General features: G+C 31.1%; 1 long non-coding RNA gene across 2 annotated transcripts in view; it reads right to left on the bottom strand.

The window, feature by feature from the left end:
- Positions 1 to 10,795: 10,795 nt before the first annotated feature.
- Positions 10,796 to 12,275, bottom strand: part of LOC117113206 — an 11,382-nt gene continuing 9,902 nt past the window's right edge. The window contains exon 4 of one of the 2 annotated variants that reach the window (XR_004446161.1): positions 10,796 to 11,502. This is a non-coding gene — a long non-coding RNA (uncharacterized LOC117113206). The remainder of the gene's footprint in view (positions 11,503 to 12,275) is intronic. The other variant, XR_004446160.1, reaches the window with a different exon arrangement.

Genomic DNA, 12,275 nt, shown 5'->3' with positions numbered 1-12,275 from the left:
CTTTAAGGCGAAAATACAAGTATCGTCGATAAGGGGCAACCTAAATACAAAGAGCCCTGAGCAGATTTCTTAGCGCACACAGTAGCAAGTACAGTGCTTTAATTAATTCAGTTACAAGCCATTCCATGTCACTTGCGTGAATATATTTTTGGATGCCATGGAACGAGGCAATCGTTTTATACTTTTTTCCTATTTATAATACCAAATATATATAGCGCACTTTTCATGATAGATCATGCTAAGAGGCACACCAAAGAAGGATACAAGAAATTTAACAACCACACGCTAATAATAGTAGAAAGATAAATTACCATTAGGACTTAAAATGAGAAAAGTGTTTAAATTTACATTGGCCCCTGATTCTCTACAATAAATCATATGAAAAGTAGAAAATAAACAATCAGGTACAATCTGAATTTCAACATAAGTTCACTGACAAGAGAAAAATTACCATGTTTTGCAAACATTTCTATTTTAAACAGAAGTAATCATGTATTTATTATTACGCCATGGGATTGACATGGGTTCTGAGATGAAGCATAAAAATTATTGCACGCTCAAGCAAGCATGACTGGGATCTGGTCTTTGGACTCCGCACCCAAGCTACAAGAATAATAATACGCTGTTTACTAACCGCACCGGTCTGACCTCTTTTTCAGAGAACAGTCTCGAAAAATAAATGAAATTGAAACCACACAGCTCCACCAAACGCTATAGTGTATCTAAACACATTTCCTATTCTGTTCATTAATTACAAGATTAGATTACATGTTCTCAATAGAAAAGTTTGACTACTGTAATCCCAGTAAAAATATACACTTTCAAAAATCTGTTGTCTATTGCAAACTGGATTCTCTAATTACATACGTGTTGCTTCTTTAGGCTTATATCAACTTCTATTGTTTCCGTTTATTGCATTTAGTTAAGAAGTTTAAACTTGAGTTTAATAAAGTACTGTCTGTGTTGTTCATTATAAACTAGAAACAATAGTATTCAATATTTTTATAGTACTTTATAAACTTTTAGATTATTAAATATTATGAGAAAATATTTAATTGATGCGCAAATTACCATTTTTATCTTCTCAAATTGGCAACAAACTATTAATTTCCCTCATATAGTAAATAAAATGTACAGTAAACTTTTTATAGTAAACCCAATATAAATTATCAAAATACTTAAGTTAACACTAATAACAGTAAGCAGATTTATGGAAAAAAAAAGATATCATAAATTAATAATTCACAAAAATATACATACCACTGTAGAAGTACATCTTTTTATTTAGTCCTTTCATTTCAAACAAAACATATCCTAATATATAAATATAAATATAACTTGTATTTTTCTACTAATAGGAACCATATCTCATAGCTTATCTTATACCGTTCTGACAGTAAAGTTTTATCATATCGTATAATATATAAAATGCCTAATAATCATAACAGACAATGTGGATGAAAGTTAAACAAGAATATTAGTGAGATCTGTCAATTATTTTTGACAGCAAGCAGCATTACATCATTGATTAAACACTTTTGGCAAGAGTTATTAAACCTTCGATAATGACTCTTAAATCTTGATTAACAAATATTTGTGCTCGGAGGTGTGACACAGATCTATTGAAATACCAACAAGCCTACAGACAGCTCAAAAAAAAAATCTTATCTACAACAAAAGTACTAATTCAAAATTCAATACCCATATCTTGCTTGTGGGTGTTAAGTATTTCATGGTGTGTGGGTTTTCAAAAGAAGAAATTTGTGATGTAAGTAGAGTTTGTATCTTTATGGAAATAATCATTGAATTCAAAATACACACAATGAAAAAGCCTTTACTAAATTTCCTATGAATTCCATACCGTACTCACGGATCCTATATCTGTATATAGGATCTGTGCCATACTGTATAACTGTAATAAAGGATAGGAAATGACTGTTGTTACATTAGTCCCAATCCAAATAAAAAATATTGTAGAGATGTAAACATTTATGAAGTGTACTCGTAGTTCAGTTCATGCAAATTATAAATTAATTGAGGTATAGAAATTGATCCACTGACTGCTTCAAAAAAAAAAGGATTCTATTCTAAGCTTTAAATTTAGCTACTGTATATCTGTAATAAAGAATAGGAAAATAACTATTGTTACACCAGTCCTACTCCAAATAAAAAAATCGTAGAGATGTAGACATTTATGTAGTGCACTCGTAGTCGAGTTCATGCAAATTAGAAATTAATTAAGTTTAGAAATCGACCCATTGACCGCTTCAAAAAAAAAGGATTGTATTCAAAAAGTTATCTGTCGCTACAGTAGTTCTTGTCCTCCTGTCTAGTTGCTTATCGTAGGTGTGTACATGAGGTAGACCATCGTAGGCACGTTCAGCCATATTTTTATTTGCTGCCTCATTTCTTTATTGTGTCTCGACCAATCACAAGAAATGGCAGAACAATAGCCTAAAGTATAGAAATTGGTTTATAAATGGCATTAAATGAGCTACTGTATAAAAATATAATAAGAAATACATAAGATAAAGCTGCTTCATTAATTATGATAATTTCTCTTTCATATATTTTATTTATTTTATTTCCTATCTCACTCAACAGTGGGTAGCACTCCATTTACAGTATGGGATGGATGTTTAAAAAGGTGATTAATGGTTGGTACATTAGTTAACAATGGGAATTTATAAAACTGTTTATATATTTATTTCAAAGTATTTATATAAATACTGCATACTTTTGTCAAATATGTATTATATCAGCTTTTTTAAACTTAATTTTTTTCAAAAGCTGCTAACCATTTGAGCCCTCAAGTTACTGGTACAAAAATTACATTAGAAACATCTGCAGGAATACAATACAACACACATTTCATATTTCTATAATATACTGACGAAAATTGGATAAAATGAAATTAGAAGTTAAATAGGAAACATCCAAAGAGTTTACAAAACACACTGCTTAAATTTTGGTTTTAAAATACTACAGTAGAAGCAGTACACGAACAAGTACAGTAATACACAGAATTGAATTACATGCCCAATATAATTTCCAGATGAATGGAAAATGTGATTTAAATGTTCATGTTTCTAATTGGAGATACTCATATAGTGTAGATTGAAATTGGAACACTTATTATTAGTAATAAATATTTTCAAAAAATTAATTATATTACAGAATTTTCAAATATCTTGAAAATTACAAATGCTGCTACGTGTATAGAAACTACTAATGAATATGCATGAACATAATTACTAAAATTAAGGTAAACTCATTTAGAAAATTGCATTTTCTATGTTAAGAGATAGAAAATTTAATTGGCATTGTGGCCTTGGTGTAACCATAGAATTCAGCAGTCTTCCACGATTGTATTCACATCATCTAACTTACACAGAAAATAATGTTCATAATATTAGTGGCATTGCATAGTGTTGGTTAATGTGCATCTCTATAAATTCCTTATTAGTCACGGCATCAACCCATCAATCTCTTTGACTTAGCATGAACTGTATGGATATTCCATCCACGTGATGTTGCGTTCTTCAAATAATGTTTAAAACCTTCTACAATATACACTGTATACAGTATATTTTTGGATTGAGTTTACCAAAATTGAGGTGATCAAATCTTTTGTACACTGTATTCTTCTGTAATTTACTGAAAAAAGTACCATCAATGCACTACTCGACCCCACAAAAACATATTATACAGTAATAACTGCAAACTTCTGATGATTCCCAGAAAAATACAAGAAGGTACTGTGTGTGTGTGTGTGTGCAATATTTTCCAATACGACAAATGTAATCAAATCTTTCATAATAAAAATATTAAGCACTGTTTCTGGACAATTTTGTATTCTGTTGAGCACGTTAGCGTGTATTCCAACACACCTGTACACAGTATTAATCTGCATATTTTTATTGATTTATTCATTTTCTAAGGTCTCCCAGTTACAAATCTACTAAATCATGTACAATATTTTGTATTGAAAATTGTTACAAGCCAAAGCGAACACCTGTAGTTTAGCTGCGAGTGAAAAAGCGGAGAGAAGTTTAATTGCCTGCAGAAATTAATTTGTCCACCCAGAGGCAACAGGTTGTAGCAATAAAAACACACATGATCACAAATATTATGCTGAGATTTTTCTGTTTCTCACTATACCTTCATGTCTGTATATTATTATTATTGTTGAAAATGTATTTTCCTTATTGTAAGCTGTGTCTGCATTTTGGTGATCAAATGAATTTACTACAAATACCATCTTCTTATTCTCTAGCTATCTTCTCTTATCTTGTTAACTGTACATACCACTTTAATATGGTGATTTAATTTTGACATATTTCAAAATTAATCAACTTTTATTCTGTGTTTAAATCTTTGAAATTCATTTTAAAATAGAACAGATTATAGGCATAATACACACATATATACATACATATATACATATATATATATATATATATACATATACATATACATATATATATATTGGATTGATTTATTCAGTGTAAACACCAAGGATAGCCCACGAAAGTCTAGGATTGCTTTTAAATGGTTTTATTATCTTCTTCCAGAGTTAAACATCTGGAAGGTCAATATATGTAAATATAAATTTTAAATCTAAATTCTTCTTTCACATTTTAATGTATTTGAATGCCATATTTTATTTTTCTTTATTACTGTGTGTACATTTTTTTATATTTTTAAATATGCAATGAATTGTTTCCGCTCTGCTTTTGATTTTTAAAATTGGACAATAAACTAAATGAATGAATGAATGAATGAATGAAGAAGACTAATTTCCAGTTGGGTTCTTCTGGTAGTGATTGAGCAGTACACCAGGAGACAATCCCCTACTCTTTTCCGAAGAGTGTACTGCGTTCTTTAACGTGCACATGGACCATAAATGCACATGGAACCAACGGCTTAAACGTCTCATCCGAAAGACAGTGCGCTATTGTAACTTGTATTTCAACCCTCTAGCTGAAACACAAGGAGAGGCAGCAATGGGAATTGAACCGGGGACCTAGAGATCTTCACGGTTCAGCGCACACACAGTGGCTACAGTACCACCAGATTAGCCAACAGAGCTAAGATGCTGTGTATAAGAGACAGGTACTGAATAGGCACAAGATAGGATTGTTGTTCTACTGTACAGTACTACTACCAAGCACTGCAATGGAACGTAGCTGTCTCCAAGTATGGAATGGATGATTCACATAGCAACAGAAGGATATTATCTCAGTAACACAATATGGATGTTGATAGAAGATGAATTTTAAAATGGAACCCCTGCCTCCTGTAAATACATTATATCATGGTCTAACATTAACAATTACTGCATCAAATATTACAATCCAACACAAGTCCTACTGATAATATTCAATCAAATTAGGTAGATATAAAAAAACATTATTTGAATTGCAATGTACGTTATATGCAGTATAATATGAAATGATGAAGTCAGGGATTCATAATGTGTAGACTATATATATACACAGAAGCTATTAAACAAACAGTGAAGCAAACACTATTGAAATAAATATGCACACTAATAAATTGATGCAGGCCCACAAATCACTAGAATCCATGTAGAGTTAAACAGGCTAGAAGAGCTGAAATAGTTCAGTGCCTAAAATAGACCTCAAAAAGAGGCCACCATAACATAAAATATATTCGTTCTTATTTCTATGTGTAATAATTGTAAGTAGTCCCCAGACTCAGAGGTGATCGTTCATGTCTGTGTACTCCAAACATCTAGGTATTGTATAGTAACCTGCTTGACAATTCTGAAGCAGATGGTGTTATCACTAAAATTATGTTACTTTTTTTTATTAATGCACATTTAAAGGTGAATCTATGGTAAACATAGTGAGAAATATACTGGTGAAAATCAGTTTCTTTAATATTTTAAAATTGTACATTTTAATATGAAATTGTGGCTTATTATTGATTATAAGTACATACTTAATTTAATTATTAATTAGTTTAAAAAATGTTTAATACTGTACGAGAACAAAAATAGAAGCTGTATTATTCAAATAATCAATAAAAAACAAATGTGTAACAAATATATTTGATACACAAGCTTTGAGTACTTGGTGCATGAATGTTTATTTACAACAATCATGATAAAGGTTTGTTGTACAAGAAAAATTTAGCTTTTTGTGAGGACTCCATGATTGTGAGCATCGGCCTACAGTACTACTGTTTCGGGCTAAATTTTTCTCACGGTAGTCGGACACACACTACGTCATCGACCTTCGACCGGTGAATCTATCTCAGCTATATGTGAGCACATGATGATGCGAAAACATCTGCTAATTGTCAGTGGCACGCGCTTTGTTGTGTTGCGTTCTCAATTAAGTTGCAACGACCGACAAACATCAGTTTAGTAAATGCCCAGCAAATATATTTTAAAATAAAAGATTGATTGACTGATAGATTGATTGATTGAAGCAGATGATCTCCTGTTTGTTTGTTTTTTTCTAAACAAATTTTGATCTATCTGATACCGATAGATTCCAAAGTAAAATTTCTGTCACTTACAATGCTTGTTTTATTCCCAGCTTATTTCCTTTAGAATCAATTACTCAATCAATTAGAATCTTTCAGCCACTTGAAGTCCTTAACCAGTATTTTCAATCTGTTTCTATTGTATTTAGTTATTATTTCACAAGCTGTTATTTCTGATGTATGTTTTGATGTAATTACGCCATGTTCTCTTCTCTCTATCTCTTCTACTGCAGTATCAGCCCCGCAACAGTATATTTATGATTAATATACATGATACATAAGGTCATATCGAACCAGGATCTACAGAAATGTAGTACTGTAGATTTTTATTTTTAACCACTAACGCACATTCAACTCCTTTAAAGAGAGTGAATACCATAATATCCCTGTTCATGTAGTCCATAGAAACTGAAGTACGCCTGTAAATCTTGCCATGACAATATTCTCAATTACGCTGCAGCTGTATTCTTATGTTGAACTTGGAATCTCACTGGATAGGTAGATGGCCTTCTTTGCATGTGTCTGGTATTAATCAGACCAGAACCGAACTTGACCAAATGAAGGTATCAATGTTGTAGTCACAAACCACAACATTGTTTTGATTTCATGCCCATATTTTGTTCTATTAAATTTACTAATGTTGGAGTGAGTAGATGTGAAATCATGATTATTCCGACTCTCTAGAGAAATCAAACGAATCTGGCAAAAAATGTAAAATGCATCCAGATAGATTGTCAATTAAAAATGGATGATATTTATCAACCTAGACTTGAAATACAGTATTACGAAAAGAAATTCAATGTCACTAACATGAAACATAGTGCTACTATATAATATAATTATTAATATAAGGAACAGTACCATAGGTTATACACCGCATAATGTAGGTATACATTCAATAATTAAGTGATTATTATTATGAAAAATGGATGCTATTTATCAGTAGACATACTACAGCGAGACTTCAATGTCACCAACATAAAAATATAGTCCTACTATAACATAATTATTACTGTATATCATCATTAAAAAAAAAATTATAAATACAAGCTACCACATATTACAACTACATAATGTAGAGGTTTAAATTTATCAATTTATATATAATAAAAACATATACCAACAAAACAAGTAAAAATTTACATATATTAATATTTTAAATTTGTCAATTAATTATTTATAATTCTTTTTAATTCATTTGCAATGTGTTCTATGTGTCTGATTTTTTGAACGTGATACTTCCATATGTTCATCAGCCAACAGGTTGTAACAATGCAGCGTACACGCCACTAAGGCAAGTCAACAGAAAACATTCGGCTTCAGGTCATATTTCGTACGCTTTGTTAATTACACTAATCAATTCTACCTCAAAGGACTGGAGTGGCTTTTTAAATAGAGACATGCCATGCATGCTAAACTAATTAAATAAAATCATTTTTGTACAGATACTAATCAGACACTACAAGTAAAAAAGTGCAATATGTGGACATCTAGACTATAATACAATAATGGACAATAATATCATTATAAACCTAAGAGATATTATATTTTATGCACTGCAAAGTGTACGCGAAATTTAATGCCCAATTGTTGCAAGACAGGTAGCTATGAATAGCATCTCTACTTATGAAGATGATTAGTTATTCTGATAAGCAACACTCTTTGCGTACCAGTAGAAGTCATAACGTATTTGGCATGATTGTCCACTATAGCAATATTCCAATTGAATGCATAAAGCCTACAAACGCGGAATTAAACTAATGCGCCAAGATGAAGGTTTTCAAAATATAGCTTGTACAGTTTTTGTTTATACTGGGCCTAGTTACATTCACATTGATATGAAAATTTGGTTTAAATTTTAAATGTTACTCTTCAAATAATTTTATAAACAGGTACTGTAGAATAAAATGATACAAAGCAATAAAAATAAACATAAATATCAGAGATAAAAAATTATGCCTGTACCATTAATAATTTTTATTAGCAATACAATATGACTATTCTCTTTAATATTTTCCTTCATAGCATGCTTGTGGTACAATGTCACCATAGCAAAATATTAAATTAAGCTAGTCAGCTAGAATTATTAAATATGAAAGGTAAAAAAAAAACAATATATATTACTATTAATATTGTTACACATATAATGTTATTTTATTCTTAATTTATTATATTCAATTGATGACCCTGGGTAAAAATTAAGGAACACTGTACTGTATTCAGAACAATGTCTGCTTTTATCATAGAGAACTTTAAATATTAAATCCCATTTTATTATACAGATGTATTACTAAAATTGAATTTACAAATGTACATTTGAAAAACTTATAATACAATCATTCGCATGAGCTTTGTGTTGCATGGCATTATTTCTATGAGGTAAGTCTTAATATAATTTTTATAACCATTATTTTTTTGTGATTATTGATGATATTTCTTTAATCTTTTTATTTGAGACTCAATTGAAAATAGTTTGGCTTCATTATAAATCTTCAAACTTTGTTATTTTGCTTTTATTTTATTGTTACTATTACTGATTATATATTGCAAATAATACTGAATAAATTAAGTCACAATATACTATAGAATTAAAATTTCTTATATAACAATTGTTATTTTTTTAGTTTATTGATTACACAGCATTATAATTTCTTTACTCTTTTATTTGGGGTGAACACTATTTTTCAAGACCCAATTGAAAATAATCTTGCTTAATTAGGAATCTCAAAATATACTATAGGACTACAAATATGGTACTGACTAATGTGGAATGCATACTTTGTATTGTACCAGACAGGACAAAAATAAACTGACTGGGTAAACACTGAAACATGAAAATCTTAAGCTCAGAGATTGCCAACCTCTGTTTAAGCTACTCATGTTATAATGAATATTCAGGATGTAGTTTTACCTTTATGCATGCATTATCATATTGTGTTTTTCCAACACATTCTCTAATTCTGTTAAAAGCGCCTGCCTGTTGATTGATTACGCTATCAACGATATATAGTTCCTGTTATCTCTCGCTGTATTAATATTCATAAAGTTACCGGCCTGGGGGTATCATAGTGGATCTCTCTAGAGATGAGGTATTATTAAAGGCGAATAATTAATTAAATTCGCAATGGATATTATGGATATTGTAACAGCTTCCAAAAAGAGTTCTTTGCACTTGTTGTCTTTATAGCATTTGCTCAATTTCACATAAACAGTCTGAGGGAGCCAGAAATCCGGACTAAGTTTCATGGTCTAGTCAACAAGCTCCGGTAACCATCAGAGAATCTAAGCTCAGCACAATCTTCTTTTTTACAGAGATCATAGACCAGCATTCTAATGTTACTATGGAAACAGTAAACTAGGCTATAAAAATATTTTTAAATGTCAGAGACGTATTTAATTTGAGTGTATTATAGCTAAACTGGTTTTTTTTATTGACCTGACAGTAAAACTGAGGATAATGGCAGACACAGTTTACAATCTCCTTCATACTGCAATGAATTTATCTTTTACTTCATCAAAATATTTGCTGGATCTGACCTGAAGAATTTGTATTTCATCAAAATAAGAAATTATGCCATATTCTATCAAAATAATGAATTATGCCGTCAACAACAATAGCAGACAACACCATCTCCATCGATAATTCAGAGTATAAGGAATCATATGCATTGCAAATCCCATTGTAGAGAAATTCATTTTACACTAAACTGAATTTCAATAAAATATTGAAATAATAGTAGTTTTAAGCTACATGAGAGAGCCCCAAGTTACCCTTCCTAGAAGACAACTGGCGTAAAATTAATCCCGCAAAGTATACCTATTGCATAGTCCAGGTTATTGATCTGATTGGAATCTAAGACACGTCCATAATCTGACGGATGACCAATGAATATGCACAGTAGTTATGTAATCAGTGTGAGCATTCTATTCAAGCCAATCGCATTTTCAAAGGGCGGCATTGTTTGGGGGGAGCTCTGTATTCAGGGCCTGTAATCCTAAGCCTGTGCTATGTCCCTTGAATAGAAATCCACCAAATATGCATTGAGACTTAACTAACAGACCAACTCATCTTTGTTATCTGTTCATATGCAAATAATATCAATACCAAGTAAAAGTTTAAGTGGGATTTTTATAGCACATAATACAGCAGGTTCCTAAGTCATTGAGTAGAAGAAAAAATATTAAATATTAAAAAAAAGTTGACATCAACAAACACTGTTAGTACTAAAAACACACAATTATTCCGAAGTACACAATTATAAATATTTACTTTTCCTCCCAAAGAAAAATATATTTCTAAATTATACAGCTTTGATACAATTGGACCAGTCTGAAGCATCTATCTGATTGGACAAAACTTTTTTGTTTATTTACTTTTGAATTTGCATTTAAAACTGTACTGCCAAGTACAGCTTGTTGCTTGTTTTCTATTATTTTTTTTTCTGTTTTCATCACATGTGTTTGAACAGTAACATTCTTTCACTTTAAAAACAATACACACACTTAAGCGCTTCCGACAAAACTACAGGACATTATTGGTAAACCACTTTCAACCTTCCCTTATCAACAGGGTTCTGCAAAACTTGGCAGACGACTTATTAGAATCGTGTGGCAGACGATAGTTTAGAAATTAACCCCAATTCCCACGGGAGCACAAGTTAATTCCACTATGAATTCAACAGTCTCAATTCGAATAGCGTAATGTTAATGTATGTATGTAAGACATTCAACAAGTAATCTATGTTGTGGATTAATTTTTAAACTTAAATATGTACATACCTCTTCTTCAATAGCGACGATACCACCGACTCCGTTTGATGGTACAGGGGCAGTGGGCTCCATAGTGACCGTCGTCTTGCGTCGCTTGGTGTAAGGCTCGAATTCAGCCACTTTAGTAGATTCTCAGAGTATTTACCAGAAGAAAAATTATACCAGCCGTATCACGATTCCTTAGTGAAGACTTCGAAATTTGTTATTTCACTGCGCCTGTGAGTTCGAATCAAACACACCAATCATCGAAATGTGTACTTCACTTCACTGTGTATAGAGTACCGACTTATTGCAGGGAAGGTTCAAAACTAAAGCATTGACAGTGCTAAGATCTAACTTCCAATGTCTACGTGAGTGCTTAAAACTTCCCACTTCGTCCTATATTTACTGGTGGTAATATTTTAATTCAGTCCTATGCTAGCTACATTTACTCCACTTCCACACGTGTCTTTACGATAGAAATGCGGTTGGAACTGCTGTGTGAGTGATAAGTGTGCAACTAAAGCTAAGTGAGTGAAGTGTCTTCGTCCGTTTACTCGTCAGTGCGTGTGTGCGTTGTGTGCTAAGCCAATGGAGGGTTGGATCTTTCATTATTATAATGACAAATGGATGCAAGGCCGCGTTTTAACAATAGAGCGTGACATCACAAAAGCGGCGATTACCTGGGCAAGAAATCGTGACGGCCTTCAAAGTGAACAAGTCATGTTTTTAAGATATTGGTCAGAAAAAAATTGAGTATTGTTTAGTGCAAAAAAAGCATGAATAGGTTAATTGTCATTTCATAAATACCAAGATTATTATTTATCCATTAGCATTATTACTCCATTATAATTGATTATTTTTTATTATCATTATTTATTATTATTTATTGATTATTATTTCATTATTATTTTTATTATTATTATTATTATTATTATTATTATTATTATTATTATTATTATTATTATTATTATTATTATTATTATTATTATTATTATTATTATTATTGT

This window comes from Anneissia japonica, unplaced genomic scaffold (genome assembly GCF_011630105.1).
Source record: "Anneissia japonica isolate Jap-2015-1 unplaced genomic scaffold, ASM1163010v1 scaffold93_len1081246_cov171, whole genome shotgun sequence".
Lineage (NCBI taxonomy): Eukaryota > Metazoa > Echinodermata > Crinoidea > Comatulida > Comatulidae > Anneissia > Anneissia japonica.
This window is presented reverse-complemented; position numbering and strand designations above follow the sequence as displayed.